This window comes from Bidens hawaiensis, unplaced genomic scaffold (assembly GCF_021521415.1).
Source record: "Bidens hawaiensis isolate Kalapana, Puna unplaced genomic scaffold, B.hawaiensis_p1.1 tig00007915_1, whole genome shotgun sequence".
NCBI lineage: Eukaryota > Viridiplantae > Streptophyta > Magnoliopsida > Asterales > Asteraceae > Bidens > Bidens hawaiensis.
In genome coordinates this window covers 991,374-1,018,275 of record NW_027491551.1, presented here as the reverse complement: position 1 = coordinate 1,018,275, position 26,902 = coordinate 991,374, and positions in this window count along the sequence as shown.

Genomic DNA, 26,902 nt, shown 5'->3' with positions numbered 1-26,902 from the left:
AAACGTACACGGGATGCAACAGACACATCTGATATCAACAGCATTGCTTATAAAGAAAATACCACTACATTAATTTATAACATATTACATTGTTGCGAGTTGCGTTACTGTCTAGGTGTTACACACATATATTACCAATAAGACATTAATATATATTCATTACAAAATACAGAGCAGCAAGCTTCCAACAGGTAGCACAGATAGTTAAGCACATATCAATCATTCCAACCTGGGCATACCTAGAAAGCATGTAAAGAAAACGGGTCAACTACGAATAGTTGGTGAGTTTCACTAATTTAAATAAACCATAGATCAGTATAAAAATCATATGTTAATGATGAAATTATGCTAAGCCCGTTAATGAAAACTCTATTAACCCAAAAACACATTAAATGACCCCTGGGACACTGTTAACCCAGAACATATCCAATAACCCCTGGGGACACTGTTAACCCAGTACATATCAAATAACCCCTGGGGACACTGTTAACCCAGCGCATATCAAATACCCTCTGGGACACTGTTAACCCAGAACCATATCCAATAACCTCTGGGGACACTGTTAACCCAGAACCATATCCAGTAACCTCTGGGGACACTGTTAACCCAGAAACATATCCAATACCCTCTGGGAACACTGTTAACCCAGAAATATATCCAATAACCCTCTGGGAACTAAGTTACCCCAGAACAATTCCACCCGATAAACAAATTATCTATTCTATGCATCATACCATATATATATATATAAAAACATACAAGTGTTTCCATACGATCGGTATGTACTTAGATAATTTAACACAATCATGCTTTCCGCCCCGGGAAAATATTTAAAACAGTTCATTAAAAGGGGCTCGTGAAAACTCACCTTTTTGTGAGTCTGAGGGTAATACAATGAACAGCTACGTGCCTGGATCTGTAATATAATATCTAGTCGTTACTATATAATTCCCATAAACTAAATCCGTATTAATCGGTACATCTGGGAACATTGTTAACCCAGTACTGTACTCGATCCGGGGACAATGTTAACCCCGTGACACTCCTAAGGAATCAGATTGTGCCATTACTTAGAGTCGGACGGTCAAAATTATCATTTTTATATTTTTCTTGATTTGCGTGCCTAGCACGGTTATCCGTTTTTAGTTTCAAAAATGAGTTTATTCACACATAACCCAAAAATGGTGTTTGACTGTTAATTTAGTTAAAGTGATGAAATTAGAGCTCGGTTTGACACCCCGTTTGGCCGCGGGGCCCGTTTCCGTCATTTAGGTGCCGGAAACAGTTAAATCGGGTAAAATTACCCAAATCATCCGAATTATTTTCTGATGATTTATTTTTACTTAATTTACTTAGATTTATGAAAATAGTCCATTTTTTAGGTTTTTATATGCCAGTCAGCTCGCTTATGCGAGTTTTGCCGGTTTACACGTTTTAAGCTTTAAAAATTTGTTTTTATGTTCTTTTTAGCACAAATAATTACCCGTTTACTCTCGGGTCTTGAAATTTTGCACAAAACTTATTTTGACAGCAAGAAATTTTATAAAAATTTTCCAGATTTATTTTCTTATATTTACATTTATTTATCTATTTTTAAACCTTTTTAATACACCAAATATGTCAAAAATACCAAAACACTTTAGAAAAATCCCAAATTTTCCTGGGATGATCCTTGCCTTCCTCATAACTCCCTGGAATTTTTCCAGAATTTAAAACTCATTTTTCAAGCCATTTTCACCCAAAACCGAGCTAGAAAGCCCTAGAACTCGTTTCACCGAAAAGCCTACTTAGACTTGTCCAACTGAGCTCAAATTTTGTGGGTGACTTTTATATGTTATAAAAAGCTTATCTTAAATTTTCCAGAATTTTTCATCAAGTTTAGCTATTTTTCACTATTTTTGGCCAAAACCGAGCATTAAATTCACCAAATATTCATCTTTTATCCAAAAATTACCAAAAATTCACAGATCTCTTATTTTCATGTGTAGATCATCTCTGTGAAATTTCGTGACCCGACTCTAAGCGTGCTACAATCTGTCTAAATTTCATAACCACACGAAAACCGAACTATCTTGTGTTTTTCTAGCTTTAGATCGCAAGGATCTCGGTTTCTAGCCTTTGCTAGCCGCTAGATACAACACTTACAAGCACAATAACACTATACCAAGCAAGTTACACCAACAATCAAACTATTTCTTTCGTAGTGTCGGTTTTTATGTAAAAACAAAGGTTTTAACCGTAAAAATCCGTTCTCGACTCTTTTTATTCATTTCTTGGACCAAGATCCCTTGTATAACATGTATACATCTCTTGATCATGCAAGAGTCGGTTTCATCTCGGACTTTTACCCGTCTTTCACATGGAAAACTCATTTTACACGATTTCAACCGTAAAATTTTATTCTAAACACTTTTAACTCATTACTTGGATCAAGATCCTTTGTATAACTTGTATACATCCCTTGATCACACGAGAATCGGTTCCATCTCGGGTTTTCACCCATATTTACATTTGAAACTTCCTTTTCTCAAGATCATGGAGTTAGAAGTAGGATTCAAGCATCAAAACATGTTCATACCTTGTGATTTTTGGTTAAAAACTCAAGAGCTTGGATGTATGTTTGAAGATTTGAGAGAGTTTGTGTGAAATGTGTTGTAAAAAAAGAAAATGAAGTGGATGATAATAACACAAGGACCGATCGGTCCATAAGGTGGATGGGGGTGGGCCCCACAAATCCATTCTAAGCCACATATTCGGATTACGCAATCCGGATAATGTTGTGGATAATCTGGCTCAGTTCGTTTCTCGTTTAAACTCGTAATTCGGCTTAAAACGAGCATAGAATGGTCGTTTTTCGGGTTAAAATAAAATTTGCATAAAACCGACTTAAAAACTTTAAAAACTTAAACCATGACATTAAAACATCATATTATTAATAATTACGCATCTTTTTCGGCTTGATTGATCGTCTCTTGCTTGGTTTGATGTTAAAGGTTTCGTTTATCGTACCGACGTACTAATAAATCGAAATCCTTTTTCTGTGCTATAATTCACTTATCCCGAAGCATTAATACTTCGTAAACATCACTAAACATTATATACTTCGTCTATGATGAAATTCCCGATTCGTTCGGGTTTCAATAACCGATCATTGATTACTTGTAATTCCAATACGATTCACTATATAATTGAGTATGATTCATACTGTGTACCATATATATTCGTATCAACGTGCTATAACTCATATAATCAATATTAAATAACACGTAAATAGTATATACCGGCTAGGGTATACCTGGATTTGCCGGAATCGTTACATTCTCCCCCCGTTATAAAAATTTCGTCCTCGAAATTTTACATGTCAACTACTTCCTTTTGGGGAAATAGGTGGGGGTATTTCTTCCGAAATTCATCCTTTCGTTCCCAAGTAAATTCTGGGCCTCGTTGCGAATTCCATCTAACTTTGACCAACGAGATCTTATTGTGTCTAAGTTGCTTGATCTTACCGTCCACTATTTCAATGGGCTCCTCTACGAAGTTGAGCTTATCATTTATTTGAACACCCTCTAAGGGTAACACCGATGTCTCATCCGCCAGACATCTTTTCAAATTTGACACATGAAACACGTTATGAACTGCACTTAGTTCCTCAGGCAGTTCTAGTCGGTAAGCTACCGGACCGATCTTTGCAGTAATAATGAATGGTCCAATATATCTAGGGGCCAACTTCCCCGCCTTTCCAAATCTGACCACTCCTTTCCAGGGTGATACTTTCAAATATACCTTTTCACCATTCTCAAATGACAACGGTTTTCGACGGGTATCGGCATAACTCTTCTGCCGGTCCCGCGCGGCTTTTAGGTTGTTCTTAATTTCAAGAATCTTGCTGGTCGTCTCCTGGACCAGATCCGATCTAATGACCTGCGGGTCTCCCACTTCAGACCAGCAAAGTGGTGATCGGCACTTCCGCCCATACAATGCTTCATAAGGTGCTGCCTTTATACTGCTATGGTAACTGTTATTATAGGAAAATTCAACGAGTGGGAGATGTTGATCCCAATTTCCTTTAAAGTCCAGTACGCAGGCACGAAGCAAATCCTCCAAAGTTTGAATGGTCCTCTCAGACTGACCATCGGTCTGAGGGTGGTAAGCTGTGCTTAGGTCAATACGTGTTCCCAATGCTTCTTGGACAGCTTGCCAAAGTTTGGAGGTGAAATGGCTATCCCTATCGGAGATGATCGAGATGGGGATGCCATGACGAGACACTATTTCATTTATATAAATTTGCGCAAGTCTCTCAGTGTTAAAATTATTCCTAATTGGAATGAAATGTGCTGATTTGGTTAATCGATCCACGATTACCCAAATTGCATCATGACCTCGGGGCGTCTTGGGGAGGTGTGTCACAAAATCCATTGTGATCTGCTCCCACTTCCATTCCGGAATTTCCGGTTGTTGCAACACTCCCGAAGGTTTCTGGTGCTCCGCCTTAACCCTCGCACACGTCGTACACTTGCCGACGTATGTGGCTATATCTTTTTTCATACCTGGCCACCAGTAAAATTCTTTCACATCCTGGTACATTTTATCAGATCCCGGATGTATGGAATATTTCGACTTATGCGCTTCGTCCATGATTAATTCACGAAGGTCATGGAGGGTCGGGATCCAAATCCGATTTTTGAAATAGAGAATTTCGTCCACACGCTGTTCGAAATTCTTCTCATTCCCGTAAAGTCCTTCTTTATCCAATTGGTCCTCTTTCAACGCCTCGCGTTGAGCGACTCGAATCAAATCCGAAAGGTTTGACTGGACTATCATTCCCAACGCCCGCACTCGCAATGGTTTAACCCGATCCTTCCTACTCAAGGCATCGGCTACGACGTTAGCCTTGCCGGGGTGATATCGAATGTCACAGTCATAGTCACTCAGCAACTCGACCCATCTTCGTTGCCTCATATTCAGTTCTTTCTGATCGAATATGTGTTGCAAACTTTTATGATCAGTGAATATGGTGCACTTTGTACCGTAGAGATAGTGTCTCCAGATTTTAAGTGCAAAGATGACTGCTCCCAGTTCTAAGTCATGAGTAGTGTAGTTTTTCTCATGAACTTTTAACTGTCGAGACGCATAGGCTATGACCTTTTTATTTTGCATTAACACGCATCCTAACCCTTTACGGGATGCGTCACAATATACAACAAATCCATCGTCTCCGTCGGGGAGACTTAAGATTGGCGCTTGACACAACCTTTGCTTTAGCATTTGAAACGCCGTTTCCTGCTCTTCACCCCATTCATATTTCCGATCCTTTTGAGTCAGGAGGGTTAAAGGTTGGGCGATGCTGGAAAAGTTCTCTATAAATCGACGATAGTATCCAGCTAAGCCTAAGAATTGGCGGATTTCCTTCGGAGATTTAGGCGCTTGCCAATCCTTAATTGCTTCAACTTTACTCGGATCCACGTGTATTCCTTGGTGGTTTATAACGTGACCGAGGAATTGCACCTCTTGTAACCAGAAGTTACACTTGGAGAATTTTCATACAACTTCTCCTGATCCAAAAGCTCCAAAATTAACCTCAAATGTCGCTCATGTTCTTCTTTACTTTTTGAATATATCAAAATATCGTCAATAAATACAATGACGAATTTGTCGAGGTAGGGTTTACAGACTCGGTTCATGAGATCCATGAACACCGCTGGCGCATTTGTTAGCCCAAAAGGCATAACTAAAAATTCGTAGTGGCCGTAGCGAGTCCGAAACGCGGTTTTCGGGATATCCTCCTCTTGAATTCTAACTTGGTGGTATCCCGATCTAAGATCAATTTTTGAGAAATAGCTCGCACCTTGTAGTTGGTCGAACAAATCATCGATTCGGGGAAGAGGATACCTATTTTTGATGGTTAATTTGTTCAATTCCCTGTAGTCAATGCACATTCGAAGGCTTCCGTTCTTCTTTTTCACAAATAGTACAGGTGCACCCCACGGGGAATAACTGGGACGTATAAACCCCTTATCCAACAATTCCTGCAACTGGTTGGATAGTTCTTGCATCTCGGACGGTGCAAGTCTGTAAGGGGCCTTAGCAACAGGGCCGGCTTGAGGTAATAAGTCGATTCTGAATTCGACTTGTCGGGTTGGCGGTAATCCAGGAAGTTCTTCTGGGAAAACTTGTGGAAATTCGCGTACCACGGGAATATCGTCCACTCGTTTTTCCTCAGAATCAGTGGCCGTCAGGCTCGCTAGATACGCCACACATCCCTGACGCATATATTTTAGCGCCTTGAGGTGAGATATAAATGGCATCATATTGCCCGACTTATCACCCTGCACTAATACTTCTTCGTCATCCGACACCCGGATTTTGACGAGTTTCTTTTCACAATTTATTTCTACCTTGTTGCGTGCTAACCAATCCATTCCCACTATCACATCAAAACTACCCAGTTCTACTGGTAACAAGTCAATCAGGAAGGATTGTTCGTTTAGAATAAAAGGACAATTCTGAACAATTTGATTGACTATCATGGTCTTACCGTTAGCAACTTCTACGGTATAAGGTTCTATGGATTCACTAACCGGCATGTTTGCTAATGACAGGAATTTAACGGATACGAAACTTCTATCAGCACCCGTATCAAATAATACAGAAGCGTAATGGTCAGAAACAAGGAATGTACCTGTCACTACGCTGGGGTCCTGACGTGCTTCGCTCGCCCCTATCACGAAAGCTCGGCTTCTCGCCGGGTTGGACGACGATGCCTGACCCACGGGTTGCCGCCCATTTCTTCCTTGATTCAGCTTCGGACAGTTTTTCTTGAAGTGATCTGTGCTACCGCATTCGTAGCAAGCACGGCTGGTGGTCACCAATTGGTTTCCTTGGGGGTTTTGCTGTTGGGTTGGTTGGTTCCTAAATGATTGCGCACGGATAGGTTGCGGTTGACGGTTCAGGTTGCTCAAGTTTGTCCTACAACTGGGTGCGTAGTGCCCAATCCTGCCACACCGGTGGCACACCACCTCTTTGCACACGCCACCATGGTGGTAACCACATTTCCCACATTTAGGAAACGTTCCCCTCTGCGGTTCTTGCCTTCCGCCCGAACTAGTCATGGCGTAGTTCTGGGCAGTGGGTCTAGCACGTTTACCTTGCTGTTTCTCCCGGATCCTATTGTCATACGTACCTCGCTTTCCTCCAGCCGACTCTCCTGTCGTCTTTAGCGATCCACTCCTTAAGAAATCATACGTGACAATACCAGCCTGTGTCACTGCACCCTCATACGTCTGGTGTCCTCCCGCGTTAACTATACTCCTCACTACTGGAGTAAGTCCCCAAATATAACGTTCCACCCTCTTTGACTCTGGGGTGACCAACCACGGCACTAATCGTGACAGTTCATTAAACCGGTTGGTATATTCCAAGTGGTCCGCCCCATGCATCTCTAGGTTCCACAACTCATGTTCCAGTTTCTGCAATTCATTCTTTGGGCAGAAATGTTTCAAAACAAGATCCTTAAGCTCTGCCCAGGTTATGCGGTTTGTCGCCGCCTGACCTCGAGTCTGTACTATGGTGTTCCACCATGTCAAGGCATGGTCTGTGAACGTACAGGTGGCGTACTTAACGACACAATCCTCGGGACAGTTGCTGATATTCACCACTGATTCTATTTTCTCTATCCATTTCACTAACCCATTCGGTCCTTCCGACCCGTTAAACTCTAAAGGCTTGCATAACATAAAGTCCTTGATTGAACAACCCCTGGATGGTCCAGTGCGGTTGGTCTCTACGGTAGGTATAGGGCCATTACTGTCTGTAGCGACCACCGTAGGCGGTGTGTCATTACTCGGAATCGTGTTATCAGTAGGTGGAGGATTAGCATTATGTTCCCCGCCATTATTTATGGGCGTTTGATTGCTCGGAGGGGTTGGATTGGTTGAGTTATTAATACTGGCGGCGATGCGCGATACTATATCCGGTATCGCCGCCTCCAACTGTTGAGCAATCAAACGGCTCACATCTACTTCCGATATTTTCGTGGATCGTTTCGGTGCCATTCTACACAATCATCAAAGAAATATATATAATCAATACCATCTCAAAACATAAAACACAATACATATTTCATTCATTAGTAAACATTGATTCATATTACACAAACATCAGTTTACATACTTTCAGTCAACATTACATAACTAGTTTTATTACAAGGGCCCTATGTCGGTATCATCTCGACATAACCCGCAAAGGGGTCAGTGCTTGAATGATACCCAAAAGTATCTATGGTGATATGCCCTACAAGAGACCCACCCTAGGGGCCAGTGGTTGTACTATAACTAAACAAGATTCACTCCGTGTTAGTATCACCACTAACTACTTACACGGAGTATCAAAAAGCGGTTCAAAATTCTACCATCTAACACATCTACACCCGGTGGTAAACCAACCCCACCAACACCGCCACCAGCACCACCAACACCGCCACCATAACTCGGATTCGGGTTTCCATCTGGCCGATCAACCAGTGGGAGTATGAGCACTCCCTCTTTAACTGGTCAATAGCATACTGGTGATCCAGTATGCAGTCCCAGAGGTACGTCCGCCTCTGTACCCCCACGACCAGGGCGGCAGAGTGCTCGTTCACCTGTTCGGTGAGCACACGTAGCCAGGCCGCCAAGTCCCGCTCCTGCCTTGGAAGACCCCACACAGGTAGGGTCGCAGGCTCGGGTTGGGGGCGGGAAGACTCGCCCCGGTGGTATGTGGATCTGGGTGGGGTAACGGTGGGCGGGACATACGGGGCACTGATCCGCGCCGTGAGGCGGGGACCGTGTCTGGGGGGAATCGGGGCGGTCTGTGGTGCGGGTGGTGTAGGAGATCTGGTAACCCTAGCAGGGGAGGGTAAACTAGCACTCCTAGCTGGGGTGGTCTGTCTAGAGGTACTATGACTAGCCTCTGAAGGCTCGGAGCTGGGTGCTAAACTTGGGCTTCCAGAGGCCCCGGAACTGACCTCTTCCGGGTCCTCTTCCGTCGACACACTAGGTGTTCTTGCCATATTTACCTGCACACAAGTTAACAAACATATAGTCCCTTTTCATAGTGTAATTCATAATTAAATTAATCATGCACTTACTTATACAATTTTGCCACATAATAATATTATTATACATTTACACATATGTTGCCAATTTTACCTATTTAAGTCCCCCGTGACTTCCCTTGAATTCCCTCGTGCAAACAAGTCTGTTATTATGTTCCGGACCATAATAACCCACTTGTCCATCCAAGTTCATCCCGATCTCGTCACAATATATTATTAGTTGATATTCAGATCCTATAATACTTGAGCTACTGGTTATATTTTAGGTATCTTTTAAAGACGTCCTAAATCTTTATAACCAATGGCTCTGATACCAAGTTCTGTAACACCCCGTAACCGCAGCGGAAACGTACACGGGATGCAACAGACACATCTGATATCAACAGCATTGCTTATAAAGAAAATACCACTACATTAATTTATAACATATTACATTGTTGCGAGTTGCGTTACTGTCTAGGTGTTACACACATATATTACCAATAAGACATTAATATATATTCATTACAAAATACAGAGCAGCAAGCTTCCAACAGGTAGCACAGATAGTTAAGCACATATCAATCATTCCAACCTGGGCATACCTAGAAAGCATGTAAAGAAAACGGGTCAACTACGAATAGTTGGTGAGTTTCACTAATTTAAATAAACCATAGATCAGTATAAAAATCATATGTTAATGATGAAATTATGCTAAGCCCGTTAATGAAAACTCTATTAACCCAAAAACACATTAAATGACCCCTGGGGACACTGTTAACCAAGAACATATCCAATAACCCCTGGGGACACTGTTAACCCAGTACATATCAAATAACCCCTGGGGACACTGTTAACCCAGCGCATATCAAATACCCTCTGGGGACACTGTTAACCCAGAACCATATCCAATAACCTCTGGGGACACTGTTAACCCAGAACCATATCCAGTAACCTCTGGGGACACTGTAAACCCAGAAACATATCCAATACCCTCTGGGAACACTGTTAACCCAGAAATATATCCAATAACCCTCTGGGAACTAAGTTACCCCAGAACAATTCCACCCGATAAACAAATTATCTATTCTATGCATCATACCATATATATATATATATAAAAATATACAAGTGTTTCCATACGATCGGTATGTACTTAGATAATTTAACACAATCATGCTTTCCGCCTCGGGAAAATATTTAAAACAGTTCATTAAAAGGGGCTCGTGAAAACTCACCTTTTTGTGAGTCTGAGGGTAATACAATGAACAGCTACGTGCCTGGATCTGTAATATAATATCTAGTCGTTACTATATAATTCCCATAAACTAAATCCGTATTAATCGGTACATCTGGGAACATTGTTAACCCAGTACTGTACTCGATCCGGGGACAATGTTAACCCCGTGACACTCCTAAGGACTCAGATTGTGCCATTACTTAGAGTCGGACGGTCAAAATTATCATTTTTATGTTTTTCTTGATTTGCGTGCCTAGCACGGTTATCCGTTTTTAGTTTCAAAAATGAGTTTATTCACACATGACCCAAAAATGGTGTTTGACTGTTAATTTAGTTAAAGTGATGAAATTAGAGCTCGGTTTGACACCCCGTTTGGCCGCGGGGCCCGTTTCCGTCATTTAGGTGCCGGAAACAGTTAAATCGGGTAAAATTACCCAAATCATCCGAATTATTTTCGGATGATTTATTTTTACTTAATTTACTTAGATTTATGAAAATAGTCCATTTTTTAGGTTTTTATATGCCAGTCAGCTCGCTTATGCGAGTTTTGCCGGTTTACACGTTTTAAGCTTTAAAAATTTGTTTTTATGTTCTTTTTAGCACAAATAATTACCCGTTTACTCTCGGGTCTTGAAATTTTGCACAAAACTTATTTTGACAGCAAGAAATTTTATAAAAATTTTCCAGATTTATTTTCTTATATTTACATTTATTTATCTATTTTTAAACCTTTTTAATACACCAAATATGTCAAAAATACCAAAACACTTTAGAAAAATCCCAAATTTTCCTGGGATGATCCTTGCCTTCCTCATAACTCCCTGGAATTTTTCCAGAATTTAAAACTCATTTTTCAAGCCATTTTCACCCAAAACCGAGCTAGAAAGCCCTAGAACTCGTTTCACCGAAAAGCCTACTTAGACTTGTCCAACTGAGCTCAAATTTTGTGGGTGACTTTTATATGTTATAAAAAGCTTATCTTAAATTTTCCAGAATTTTTCATCAAGTTTAGCTATTTTTCACTATTTTTGGCCAAAACCGAGCATTAAATTCACCAAATATTCATCTTTTATTCAAAAATTACCAAAAATTCACAGATCTCTTATTTTCATGTGTAGATCATCTCTGTGAAATTTCGTGACCCGACTCTAAGTGTGCTACAATCTGTCCAAATTTCATAACCACACGAAAACCGAACTATCTTGTGTTTTTCTAGCTTTAGATCGCAAGGATCTCGGTTTCTAGCCTTTGTTAGCCGCTAGATACAACACTTACAAGCACAATAACACTATACCAAGCAAGTTACACCAACAATCAAACTATTTCTTTCCTAGTGTCGGTTTTTACGTAAAAACAAAGGTTTTAACCGTAAAAATCCGTTCTCGACTCTTTTTATTCATTTCTTGGACCAAGATCCCTTGTATAACATGTATACATCTCTTGATCATGCAAGAGTCGGTTTCATCTCGGACTTTTACCCGTCTTTCACATGGAAAACTCATTTTACACGATTTCAACCGTAAAATTTTATTCTAAACACTTTTAACTCATTACTTGGATCAAGATCCTTTGTATAACTTGTATACATCCCTTGATCACACGAGAATCGGTTCCATCTCGGGTTTTCACCCATATTTACATTTGAAACTTCCTTTTCTCAAGATCATGGAGTTAGAAGTAGGATTCAAGCATCAAAACATGTTCATACCTTGTGATTTTTGGTTAAAAACTCAAGAGCTTGGATGTATGTTTGAAGATTTGAGAGAGTTTGTGTGAAATGTGTTGTAAAAAAAAGAAAATGAAGTGGATGATAATAACACAAGGACCGATCGGTCCATAAGGTGGATGGGGGTGGGCCCCACAAATCCATTCTAAGCCACATATTCGGATTACGCAATCCGGATAATGTTGTGGATAATCTGGCTCAGTTCGTTTCTCGTTTAAACTCGTAATTCGGCTTAAAACGAGCATAGAATGGTCGTTTTTCGGGTTAAAATAAAATTTACATAAAACCGACTTAAAAACTTTAAAAACTTAAACCATGACATTAAAACATCATATTATTAATAATTACGCATCTTTTTCGGCTTGATTGATCGTCTCTTGCTTGGTTTGATGTTAAAGGTTTCGTTTATCGTACCGACGTACTAATAAATCGAAATCTTTTTTCTGTGCTATAATTCACTTATCCCGAAGCATTAATACTTCGTAAACATCACTAAACATTATATACTTCGTCTATGATGAAATTCCCGATTCGTTCGGGTTTCAATAACCGATCATTGATTACTTGTAATTCCAATACGATTCACTATATAATTGAGTATGATTCATACTGTGTACCATATATATTCGTATCAACGTGCTATAACTCATATAATCAATATTAAATAACACGTAAATAGTATATACCGGCTAGGGTATACCTGGATTTGCCGGAATCGTTACATTTTCATTCTTATTTATATCATCAATCACCTGTTGATGCCATATTTTACTGGCCTTTTGAACCATTTCTTGTATAATAGTTTTGGCATCATGGATGTCAGACACCAACTGCCTATCAGAATTTTCATTTTCAGGCTTATCAGTGGCAGTTGTATAGTTTGTTCATGCTCAGAAGATTTGGTTTTAGTTTCAGAGAATTTGGGTTGCTGGAATTGATATATAACAATAGAAAGTGAGTTGTCAGCCTCCTCCATGTGCTACAACTTCAGCAACCATTTTATTACCTCTTGCTCAATTTCCCCTTTCCTTCATCAAGGTTCTTCTTTAATTCAATTTCCTCCATCATTATTCTCTGATCTTCAAGTTCTTTGTCAGATAGAAACCTTGTAATCATCTCCCTCTGCATCCATTCACCTACAATTTCATTATGTCTTTTTATAGCCTCCTCAGCAAATTCATCAACAAACAAACCTCGTCACTTGTTTAAATCTTTTTCATTTTCAATGGCTATAGTTGTTCTTAATTTTCTGCCATAGCTTTTCCCTTCATCCTTCTTACTCCTCATCAACAGTTACAGGTCTGGATGGACATACTTCCTGAACCACAGTTGGGTCATCGGGAAAATTATCTATCTCATCAAATAATTCATTTAGCTCATCATCCACCTCCTTTAACTTTTCAGTCTCTTTCTCCTTTTCCACCACTATCAAGGATTCAAGATTTTCAAATTCTCCATACAGGATATCAAGATCATCCTCATCATTCACACCTTCATCCACATCATTCATATTCACATCATCTTCATTGTTATTAACCTCCCTCTCATCCTCATTCACCACAATCTTTTCAACATTATCATCAACCACCATCTCATTCTCATTCTCCTCAGTATTGTCCACCATTATGTCATCATTATTATTCAAATCATAATTCTGGACAACTTCTTCAGATACATCTGCTTCATAACCACCATCATCATTCCGTTCTTCCTCTTCATCCTCCTCCTCACTTCCATACATATCATTCAAGGATTTAAAATGTCAACATCAACCACATTGGTAACATGTGAATTCTCCTTCTATTTTGGTGCAACTGAGGTCTTTCCAACCTCACTGACCAGGGTTTGAATTTTGAGTAAAGCGTGTTCCAACTGGGATTCCAATTCAGCATTCTTCTTCTTCAAATCCTCATTATCCCTTTTTAAGTTATAATTTCCAATTAACACATCCATGTGTCTGTCAAACTGTCTCATGTTAGCATCAGGGGGAGGGGAGTTTATTAGTGAGGTTGGAAATGGATCAGGGAGTTGGGTTTTGGTGGGGTTTATGAGTTGGGCTTTAATAATGTTTTCTCTAGTTGAGGGCAGTTGGTTTCTGGTTTGGATTGTAGGAATAAATGGTTGGTCAGATGTTTGGGAATGTGTTGGAGACTGGTATGGTGAATTTGGTTGGTTTATAAGGTGGGCTGAGATATATTCAGGTATGTCAGGTTCATGTTTAGTTTGATCTTGGGTATGGTTTTGGGTTTGGGTTGGTGATTGGATTGGACTTTTGGTTGGGCTTTGGGTTGGTGATTGGGTTTGGCTTTGGATTCGGCTTTGGGTTGGGCTTTGGTTTTCAAGTAATACCATTTTAAGAGCAAATGTATTAAAAACTTCAAATAATACCAATTAAGTTTACTCGAAGGTTTGAAAACATCAAAGTTTACTCGAAATAACATATGCAGACATATTCATGGTAAAATGCAACACTTTTTGACTTATTCTTTTCTTCAAACAGTTTTCTCAATAAAGTTCAAAGTTTAAGAGCAAATGGTGCATTATGAGATCAAATTTCAGTTTTCTTCTCTTAAATCTTTTTCTCTTTTATGGAAAGATCTCAACATGAGATCATATTGATTAAGTCACATTTCAGTACTTCATTCTCAGCATTATTATAACAGATCAGGCAAGTTAATAGCATGTCTAGACTTAGCATGAATTTTTCACTACATTTGGGTGATATTCTTAGAGTTCAATTAGTTGCATAACACAAAAATGGATAACACTTATTGCACTATGATGTTACATATATCTTCTCAAAGCTTATTTGACTTTCCCCAGATCACCCAAATTGACTTCAACCCCCTGATATTTGGTCAAAATATTTTTATGACAGAACATATAAATTTTTTTTTATGAATTTTTCTTTTCAAAATTTTCAAACATATTGAGGTTGAACGTTGGAATTACAAACCTTTTATTCAAGGTGTCAAAGAACTTATATTGATGCCCCACCTCTGTAGTTCTATAATTCACCCTCATGTTTGCATTTCTTTCAAAATTTGGGAACATTTATCAACTATTGGTTGATGTTAAAATTTTTGCTCACATTTGTTCTTTGTCATATACATAAGATGTTTCATTTTTGGTGACCAAATACCAATAGGCTCGTGTATGACTGGGTAATCACTTTTCTGCCTATCATTCATAGAGATTTATCTTGAAACATGCATATTCAACAATGTATCTCCACATTAAGTTTAGCATTTTCATTATGTTTATATCACCTCAATTTTTACACATAATGGAAAGCAACCATACATATTAATGACTGCTCTAATAGTCTTTTTAGCCTACTAAATCCATATGATTGGCATAAATAATCAGTCTAATATCATTTCTTAAAGGTTGGATAAATTTTCATTGAAACCCGTTTAAGAACCTTTGAACTGAATAATCTTATCATATCTCAGCACCATCAACTTTCTCAGCTTGTCAAAAATGATTTTCTTGGAAAAACTTCTTTTGCATAATATAAATTTGAGCATACAAGTTTATCACAAAAACACAGTTTTGACACAAACAATTTGCAACATATTCAAAAAATAATCAGTAAATAAATGATATGCATTAAATCAATCAGACCAATATAATGTTCAATTAAGATAACTATGTATCAAATAACTTGTCCTAAGCACTTCACAATTTCATATCATTCATCATATTTAAGATATCAGATTAGCATACAGATTTATCATTTTAAATCACATATAGACTCGCTTATCAAGATATCATCAACAATTACTCAAATCAAACCTATGCTTCATAGACACCTAAGTTGCACATATTGTTATTCAAAGCACATATCAGTTTGACAATCACATAATCAAGCACATAAACACAACTTTCACTCACAAGACCTCATCAAAAATAATCAGTTAGCACATTGAGCACATATCATTAATCAGACTTCATCAGAGTTGATCATTCCTAAAGTTTTATCTAGTGGCTTGGTGAATAGATCTGCCAAGTTGTCACTAGTATCAACCCTTTTCATTTCAATAAGACATTTCTCACTGCAATCTCTATTGAAATGGTGTCTGATTTCAATGTGCTTGATCTTTGAGTGTTGTACTGGGTTCTTAACTATGAACTAAGCAGCAATATATCAATAAGAATAGGAGTGTTCAATAAATTCCAACCATAATCCAGCAGTTGATTTTGAATCCAAATGACTCGTGCACAACAGGCAGATGCAACAATATACTCAGCTCCAGCAGTAGAGATTGACACAGTTGTTTGCTTCTTGCATTGCCATGACACTTGCCTGTCTCCCAAAAATTGACATCCACCAGATGTAGACTTCCTACTCATGTTGCAACCATCATAGTCACTATCAGTGAAATAGATCAAAGGCATGGTTCTTAGGATACCATATCCCCAAATCTGGTTTTCCTTTCAAATATCTAAAGATCCTCCTGACAGCAGTCATATGAGACTTTTGGACATGATTGGAATTTTGCACACACACAGCAAACATAATGTCCGGTATTGAAGCAATCAGGTACATCAGTGATCCAATCTTTACTTTATATTCATGTTCATCAACAGGCTCCCCCTTTTCATCAGCTATCATCTTCTCATGTGTGTCCATTGGAATAGAAGCAGTCTTCAAGTATTGACCTTTGAACTTGTTCAAAATGTCCTGCACATACTTTGATTGGCAAATGAATATACCATTCTTCTTTGTTGAACTTGAAATCCCAAAAAAAAAATTCATTTCACCCATTGAGCTCATGCAGTATTTAGACTTCATAGCTTCCTCAAATTCCAAACACATATTTTCAGCTTGGTGTAGTCCATATAGAGCTTTGTTTAATTTATAGATTCTATTAGGAAACTCAGGATCCTCAAAACCTGGAGGTTGAGTCACATATACCTCCTCTTCGATATTTCCATTCAAGAAAGCAGATTTGGCATCCAATTGAAATACTCTGATGTTCTTTAAAGCAGCATAGGCTAAAAATATTCCGATTGCTTCTAGCCTTGCCACTGGTGCAAACACTTCTTCAAAATCAATCCCTTCCTCTTGTAAGCATCCTAGTGCAACTAGTCTTGCTTTGTTTTTCATAACAATCCCTCTCTCATCCTTCTTATTTCTAAAAACCCATTTGGTGTCAAAAGCAAACTTTCCTCTTGGCTTATCTACAAGTTCCCACACTTGTAAGTTTCTGAATTGAGCCAAATCCTCTTGCATTGTTTCAACCTAACTATTGTCTTTCAAAGCTTGAACAATGTTCTTGGGTTCTATTTGGGATAGAAAGCAGGAGTATAAACAAATGTTTGCATATTCAGATGCACTTCTTGTTACTCTTTCATGAAGGTCACCAATTATCTTCTCGGTTGGATGATTTCTTTCCAAAAAGGAAATGTGGATGATTTGAGTTGAAGTAATATTTGAGTCAAGATTTGTATCATTAAGATCAGGTTCCTCAATGACCAAATCTGATGTTGTATTGTTCATTTCAGCCTCTTCTTCAACATTCTGCTGGGATGTTGAAGCAATATCATTTCCAATGTTCAAAGTTTGAAACAAAGTTTCAAAAGTTTATTATCTTTCATCTTGTTCTTGATCATGCTGGTTATCAGTTTGCACATCATTCATTGCAGGACTTTCTTGAACAGGTGGTTGCTAAATATTAACATTTTGCTCATCTTCTGATTCAATGTCAGAAGCATTTTTTATTAAAAGAGAATTCAGCATTTCTGTCAGGAACCTTGGACCATAATTTATCCAAATCAACCTTCTTTTCTGATTTTTATTTATGGACACTTGTTCTGTACAAAGTTTCATCAAAGTCTTCAGGATAAATCTTGAAAGACCTGATTAACTTCTCAAGATCAAATAACCAGGATACTCCATCAACAGTATTGAATTAATTTTCATTGAATATCATATCTGAAGATTCAATCACACTCAAGTGATCTTTCAAATAGACTCTATAAGCTTTTGAGTGTGTGGAGTATCTAACAAAGAAACAATCTAAAGATTTTGATTGAAACTTGTTGTAGGGTTTCTTTTGAACAAAATCTGATATGGAGTTTTGTCTTGACTTTGGTTGAGAAGAACTCTGTTCTGAACATAGCTAGCAGTGTTAATAGCTTATGCCCAAAAGGTAACAGGCAGATAAGCATCTGCTATCATGGTTCTTGCAGCTTCAATCAATGTTCCGTTTCTCTTTCTGCAACTCCATTTTGTTCAAGAGTTCTAGGGGCACTAAATTGTTGAAGAATTCCTCTTGCTTAACAGAATTAAGTCATAACCCCATTCTTGAACTCAGTTTCATTGTCACTTCTCATTACCTTCACCTTCACATCTAGTTGATTCTCAATCCTTGTCACACACCAATTAATTAACTCATGAGCCTCATCCTTGGAATTCAGAAAGTAAACCCAAGTATATCTTGAAAAATCATTAATAATCACTAAACAATATCTCTTCTTCAAAATACTAGGAATACTCACATGACCAAAGAGATCCATATGAAGTATTTCTAGCACTTGTTCAATGGAGTTTATGAGCTTTGTCTTGTGTGATGATTTATGTTGCTTTCCTTTTTGACATGAAATGCACTTGCATCCAGCTTGAACTCCCTTGTTGGTAAACCAATGACATGCTCACCTTTAACAAGTTTGTTCATATTATTTAAATTGACATGACAAAGCTTTATGTGCCACAACTTTGTTTCATTTTCAATGGCCTATGACACAAACCAAGTGCCCCCTCTAGAAATGGCATCTTTCATTCTCAGTTCATATAGGTTTCCATTTCTAGGAGCCATCATCATTATCATATCAGGAGGAATTCCAAAGTCAGTTTGAGGATGAAACAATGAGAATCATCAAATCCAACCTTATAACCTTTATCACACATCTGTGATATGCTCAATAGGTTATATTCTAATCCTTCCACATAGAAAACATTATCAAAAGATACTTTTCCATTAGTGAGAATGTCATTCCCCAAAATTTTCCCTCCATTTTCATCACTCCCAAATGCAACTAGTCCTTCAAATTTTTCTTCATAATTTACTAGTGGCCTCTTGTCACAGGTCATGTGCCTAGAAAATCCACTGTCCATATACCATACATCATTCATTGGTGTGGACTGTTCCTGCACAAATCAAAGAAAAGGAATCAGTTAAGTGATGAAATACAAGCTAAATCAGCTTGCAAAACATCATGAACAAGACCAACCGTTGCATCTGGTTTGGGGTCCTCATAAACAATCTCACATGAATCATCAGATTCATAACCATGTTCACATAATTCTCCCACATAAGAAACTATGCTTTTGCATTTTTCAATCACATATTCCTTTTTAACCATTGTTACATGTGTTTTCGTTCTAGGTTTCCACAAAAATCCATGTTGCTCAACCCAATGATTCAAAAGAAATTTCTCATCACCATTTAGTTCTTTTGACTTCTTTTCTTGAACACATTCTTCTTAATCTTCTCTTCACATCTTGGTGATTTTTCAAATACAACAGAGTTCACTGATTTAGAATCCATATTAGGGTTAATTCTGATGGATTGTCAGTTCATTGGAGCCTTCTTTTTCTCTATCAAATCCTTATTCTTCTCTTTCTTATCAACTATTTCAATTCTTTTATTACTTCCCTCTGAAACATTGTTCACTGGATCATCAAGCATCTTCTTACCTTTTCCCAAGTAATCATTGTACTTTTTCTTGTATAAGCCAAAGTCTTGTCCAGACTTTGTTGTGTCAGGGACATAAACTGGTTTGAAAGTAAACCTTTCATTACAAGAATCAGATGATGTCAATACACTTCACAAATTTTGCACCAAACTTGTCCTTTGAAACTTTCACTTGAGTTTCCCCTTTTAAACCTTTCACTTGGTCTAAGAGGATCAACTCCAATAGTCTTTTGAGTAAAGAGACCATCATTGTTAATTGAGAAAGGTACAAATTCTTCAATCTTTATATCCTGTCTCTCAACTGAACTTTTGACAAAGGTTATCTTTTCCATCTTGATTGGTTTGTCATCTTTGTTGCTTCTAAATCTTGACTGTCTTCTTTCATATTCTTCCATGCTTTTCACCTCTCCTACATCAAACAATTCTTGATTAGATAAGAAAGGATAGACAAGAATGAATAGATCATCATTTTTCATGGTTTCTTCTGTTTTTTTTTTTTTTTTTTTTTTGTTCTCTTTGACACTTTCCCTTCCTTGTGGCATCTTGTAGGTTGATCTTTAATTGTTCTTCTTTGCCTTGGAACCATCACATATATCAAATGATTTGTGTTCTCCTCTCATTTGCTCATGATGTTTCCTCATTTTGGGAGTTATCTTTGGCAGCAAAGGAATCTTGTTCTTTGGTTTCTGTTTGCCTCTCTTTTCTTTTTTTAAGCTTTCACTACTTGAACTTTTGTCACTTAAATCACTCAAGTAATCTCTATCCAATAGATCAACATCAAAGTCATCTTTTGAGACTTGCACACCAACAAAATTTTCAACCTTTGTTTCAACAGCCTTCATTACAAAATCACCATTTTCATCAGCCTCAACCAACTTGTAATTTTCAACAAACTCCTTTCTATCATTAAACACCTCTCTAAATTGGTTAAGGTAAGCATTTCTCTTTTCTTTATCCACTTTCAATGAGTAATTATCATTAAAATATGGAGGAACAACTTTATACTTATCTTCTTCCTTGATACTTTTCAACTTACCACAAATATTTCTAGTTGACACCAAATTCCTTAGAAAGTCTACCTCAACTTGAAGTTAAGTATTATTCAACTTCTCATCAAGATACATTTTCTTCAATTCTTCAATTTCAGTAACATATCTTAACTGAATGATGTAACTGTCCATACAATCTTGTTCCAAACTTTTGATTTTGTTGTCATATGTCACTTCACTCATCTCATACACATTAATAATGCTTTGTTTCTTAAAGCATTCACTTTGCAAATTACCAATTTCTATTTTCAAAGAATCGTTCATTTCAAGCAATTCAAGATTTGTGAGATTTGAATGTACCTGAGATGAAAAGGACTCTGCTTCATTCTCTATCTTTGCCATGAATGCTACATTGGCTTTTTCAATATCATCAGCATGTTTGCTCTAATTAAAAATACACCTTCTTGTTGTGGTTGAGCTAATGCAACATTCTCTTGACTTCTTGGTTGATTTGCATTGTTTCTGTTCTGATTAACAGGAGCTTGTGGAGGGACTTGTTGATTTCTCTGATATGGTTGTTGTTGTGGGATCACTTGTTGATGATTTTGTTGTTGAAAGTTGTTGTTGTTGTTAAACCGCCTTTGTTGACCTTAATTCTGGTTTTGGAATTAAAACTGATTTCTTTGTTGATTATTCTGAAATTGCATTGGCTGATTACATTCTCTAGCAAAGTGTCATTGTTGTTGACAGTTATAGCAGATTGCTTTTGATTTGTCAAAGCCCATTATGTCACTTGGACCAGAGACCAAAGACCTTCCAGTTCTATTGTACAGCCTCTTACTTCTCAAGGCGAACATTGCAGCCTGCCACTTCAGATCCATATCTTCCAAGTCATCATCATCAATTTATTCAAGATATTCTTGAACCACACTAGTATGAATTAGATTCTTGGCTACAAAAGCATTATAAGATTCCATAAACATGGAGAATGGAGCTTGATAATAATTTCCATGATTCACATTTCCAGCAACATAAGGAGCATGTCCACTAGCCATAGATGAAGTATCATTATCATCAATCAATTGAACATTGAATCTTGACTGTCCATTTTGATTACTTGGCAGACCAGCAACAAAAACTATTGGTGTTTCCCCACCATACTCACTTGGTTCTTCAATTATTGGGATTTGTTGTTGGTTTTTGGTAGACATATTCCCCATAGGAGCAATAAGAGCATTAGCCACTTGGAAACTTGGCTTGTCTTCCTTAATCATGTTATTCTCTATCATCTCATGCTCAGCAGCTTGCAAAAATCAGATCACATCATCAAGATTGAAAGTTGGCTTTCTCCTTGATGAATTTGCTTGCAGTATACCATTCTCCAGACAAAGATGACAATAGCTTCTTTTTTAGATCGAAATCTGTTATTGCAAGGTCAGTGGTTCTGATTTCATTGACAATTGCAACAAACCTATGCAAAACAGATTTCAATATTTCTCCTTCTTTGAACTTGAACCTATCAAGCTTCTGCTTCAATCTGTCTTTCTTGATGTCGTTTAATTCAGTGTTTCCCTCAAACATCTCCCCAATGTCATTAAACATAGCCTTTGCAGTGGTGTGATGAGCCACACTTGTCAATATTTCCCAAGACAGACCAGGCTTTAACATTGACAGAGCTTTATCATCTTTCTTTCTCATCTGTCTTTCAACCGTTTGATTTTTGTTTGTGCCATCAGGGACATAAGGTTCATTTTTGATCGAATTCCACATTTCCACATCATTATAACACACGGCAGCCTCAAACATAATCTTCCATTTGATATAATTTTCCTATCCTATCATCTTGGAATTTTGTTAGTTGAAGCCTCTTGTTCATCCAATATCCCAGACATATTTTTGGTATTTTGAAATATTTTTGAAACAAAACTTACTTAAAACTTAATAAACTTTTGAAAATAACCAGATCTGTGAAATAAATTGTTTGGATTAAATGTGCACATGAACCGAACACGAACACGAAAGCGATAAACGAGCACGAGGATTTAACGTGGTTCGGTATAAACTGACCTACGTCCACAGGTGGCAACTAGGTATTTCTTTTATTGAGTGACAAATAATTACAAGTACATAAAGTTGTTTAAATATAGATTGAACTAGGGTTGCATCTTATCCAACAAGAAATCCAAACTGGGCCGGGCTTCGGTCTGGCCACCCTACACCCGTCTAGCCTTTGGACTTCAACCAATAAACTGGGCCAAAACAAAAGTCCTACGAACCCAACAATCTCCCACTCAGAGGCCTTGAGTACTCGCGTCTGCACCCCTGATCGTACTTCTGTAATCTAAACATCTTCTAGTTGCCAGCGCCTTATCATCAATTAACTTGAAGGCCCGTTGAAGCTCCCCGGAGCTCCAACACGTCAGTCAAGGCTAAAACTACCCTTGACCCATTCTCTGTCCCTACCGGCTCCCATTGAAATAAACAACCGGATCCTGAGATACCCTAAGAACAAACACTCTCCATATTCAGCAAGTAATCCACTGGAGAGATTTTTACAGCTGTAATACTGGTTTTCTTAATCCACTGTTGACCTAGAACTGTAACTGAAACACGACTTGTGCTTCCACTGTCATGATGTCCTTTGACTGATTTAACCTTCCTAGCTCGTTCATCATGAATCTTCACTTTGGCTCTGGGTTTGTTACTTGCAAAACGAACCTTCTTCTGCCCATGAGATTCTGTGAACCGGACTTTGTCTTTCACCAAAACTGGATCCACTCCTTTCGATGACATATCGACCATATACAACGAACCCATTTTCTTGCCACGAGCAACCACGAGATTCCCTTTGACTACCTTCCACTGCCGATTCCCGAACCTAACATTGTGCCCCTGGTCATCCAACTGCCCAACTGAAATAAAACGTTTCTTCAAACTTGGGATAACCATCATGTCTTTCAAAGTCCAAGAAGTACCTGCTGAAGTTATCAAATCAACATCTCCCATACCCGTAACCTCTAAAATATCATCGTTCGCTATTCGAACCTTTCCAAAATCCCCAAACTTTATATTCATCATCGTTTCACTACAGTGAGTGGCATGAAACGACGCACCAGAATCCATCACCCAAGCATCAACGTTACTCTCAACATTGCAAACCAAAGCCTCATCACTAGTGACCCCGTTATCTGTGTAGTCTTCTGTAACGTTCACTTCTTTCTTACCATTCAGACACTAATTCTTGAAGTGTCCCTTCTCTTTACAACCCCAACATTCAATATCTTTACGAGTCCTAGACTGACTCCTCTTCCTGCTCACACTGCCTCGTTGTTTTCCCCTACATCTGCCTTCTGTGACTAATATATTACTTGATGATTCACTGAACTTCTGCGTCTTGAATCTTCTCCAAGAATCAAATCCCGAATCCTATCAAAAGTAATTTTTGTAGACGAACTACAAACCGCAGTCACTGTTTGCGACCAACTGTCGGGCAAAGAGGATAATAACAAAAGACCTTGAACTTCCTCATCAAACTTAATGTCGACTGACACTAAGCGGGAGAGGTTCGAATTAAGATTATTAATATGCGTTGTTGGCCCACCCTCTTTCATTCTGGTTGTCACTAGCTCCCGGATAAGATAGACCTTATTTGTTGTCGAAGGCTTCTCATACATGTTGGGTAGTGCCTTCATCATGCCACGGGCTATGGTTTCCTTCATGTCGTTAAAGCCACATCTTCTGACAATGACAAAGTAGTACAAGCCCTAGCTTTCTTGTTTAACTTCTTCCAATCTTCTTCTGACAACTTTTCTGGTTTTTCATCCTCAAACACGACATCCAAGTCATTCTGACAAAGTAGTGCCTCAATCTGCATCTTCCACCAACCAAATTTATGTTCGTCAAACTTCTGTATCAAAATCTTTCAGTCTTCTGCCATGGCAATGACTAAACGAAAACCTAGATAAAAACATAGACAAACACAACAATGGAACAGGCCTGAACTTAACGGCTGTTCTATTGAACTCTGTTAAATAATCAACCTATTTAAACGCAGCGGAATAACGAACTATAAATCAGAAAACCGAAACTTTAACTGAAACAATAAAACCTGACAAACGTGGTTGGCACTGGTTTGGGTTTCTTTAACACTTCTTCTAATTGACAATGAATCTTCAACAAAAATAGAATCTTGATCCAACTGTTCTTGGCTCGTTGTTCACAAAATATGATCTTGACCCGATATGTTTCTGGGCTAAACTACCCAAACTTTTTGGCCCAAGCAAACTTAACAAAACTGGGCTTACTTTCTTTGTGTTTTAAGGCCCAAAAAATAATAAGAATTTGCTCCCAAAAATAAGCAAACAAACTGGTCACACTTCTGCCACACGAACAATTGTAGGCTTGTAGCTTTTCTCTTACCATTTTATGGCAGGAACTCCAAGAAAAAATAAATAATAACTTTTTTCTTTCGGGTCAATGGTAAATTGCCAAACAAACAGGAAAAAAATAAAATGGTTACTTATCAGTGGCGGAAAGCAGCGCAAGTAACACGGTGGTGATGCGTAAATGACTTTCGGAACAAAACTGCAACTCAGACCCGCGATGGTCAGTTCTAGCGGCAGTACTGCGGCGGCAAGAAACGGACTGCGACGGCGGCAAACAGAAACTGACGTAACCCTAGCTCCTACTTCTGGTGCAGTGGTGATGAGCGTAACTGGTTCAACGTGTTCTTTGTGTGTAACGAACCTATGCTCTTGATACCACTTGTTAGGATTAAACGCGCACACGAACCGAACACGAACACGAAAGCAATAAACGAACATGAGGATTTAACGTGGTTCGGTCTAAACTGACCTACGTCCACGGGTGGCAACTAGGTATTTCTTTTATTGAGTGACAAATAATTATAAGTACATAGAGTTGTTTATATATAGATTGAACTAGGGTTTGCATCTTATCCAACGAGAAATCCAAACAGGGTCGGGCTTCGGTCTGACCACCCTACACCCGTCTACCCTTTGGACTTCGACTAATAAACCGGGCCAAAACAAAAGGCTTACAAACCCAACATAAATCCTTAGATATGATGAACCTGGATGGATAATAACAAGATCTAGAAACAAAAAGTAAGAAATCAAAGTAAATATGAGTAAAGAACACTTTTAAACATCAACGCAACCGTAGATCTGAGAAAAATGAAAAACAAGGCAGCTGACTTCACAAGCAATGAAACATTTGTCAGCTGACGTCATTCTTCATCTTCAAATTCAACAGTTTTTAGCAACAAATCAGCAATAGTTCTTCACAAATACAACAACACAAGCTCTGATACCACTTTTCGGTCCCGATTATCTCACTCAATCACACTCGTAACCCACACACACGTGTCGACAAGAAGGTTACGAAGTGCTACTTTTGTGAAAGAACGATGAATATCAAATGCGGAATCAATGATACTCAAATTATTACTGATAAGGACATAAAAGTAACAAATGCACAAATAAAATCAAAAGATTTCCATTTATATTGTGAAAGATACAACGAAAATCGATTAGGGTTTCTAGGTGGTATGTTTTTATTTGTGGCAGCCTTTTCCGTACAAAGATATTCTTTTCAGGAAAGAGACAGCCGTCAAATCACAATATTCGCTCAGTTCTCTTCTCCTTTCATAGGTGCGCCCTATTGTTTCCTTAAATAAGCACACATGTCACCTTCTAGAAACCCTACTTAATGATTCTAAAACATATTCAAACATATTACAAAAGTTACTAAGTGTAAACAAGTCTTCGAGTAAGCTTGACAGCTTTTGTCTTTTTCTAGCAGACCTGGTAACCATTAATTGTGCTTAGGAACAGTTCTCCGAGTAAGCTTTACCTAGAATATTTTCCTTAGAAAATATTCATCAAGCAGACTTTAATCTTCTGATATATATCAAACTTTGCTCGATATATATCCTACGCTCAAACTTGTTCTTCTTGAATCCCTTCAACACTCTGTTACTTAACTTGTTTGAACAAGTTAACTGTGCTGGTGACACTGTAACCTTGCTCGAGGTTGAACCTTGCTCGTTGGAAGTCCTTTTCTTCAATAAACTTCTTTCAAGTATGTTGGAACCACTGTTTATTGAACCTTACTCGATCCACCAATAAACTTGGTTTTAGCTTGGTTAAGTCA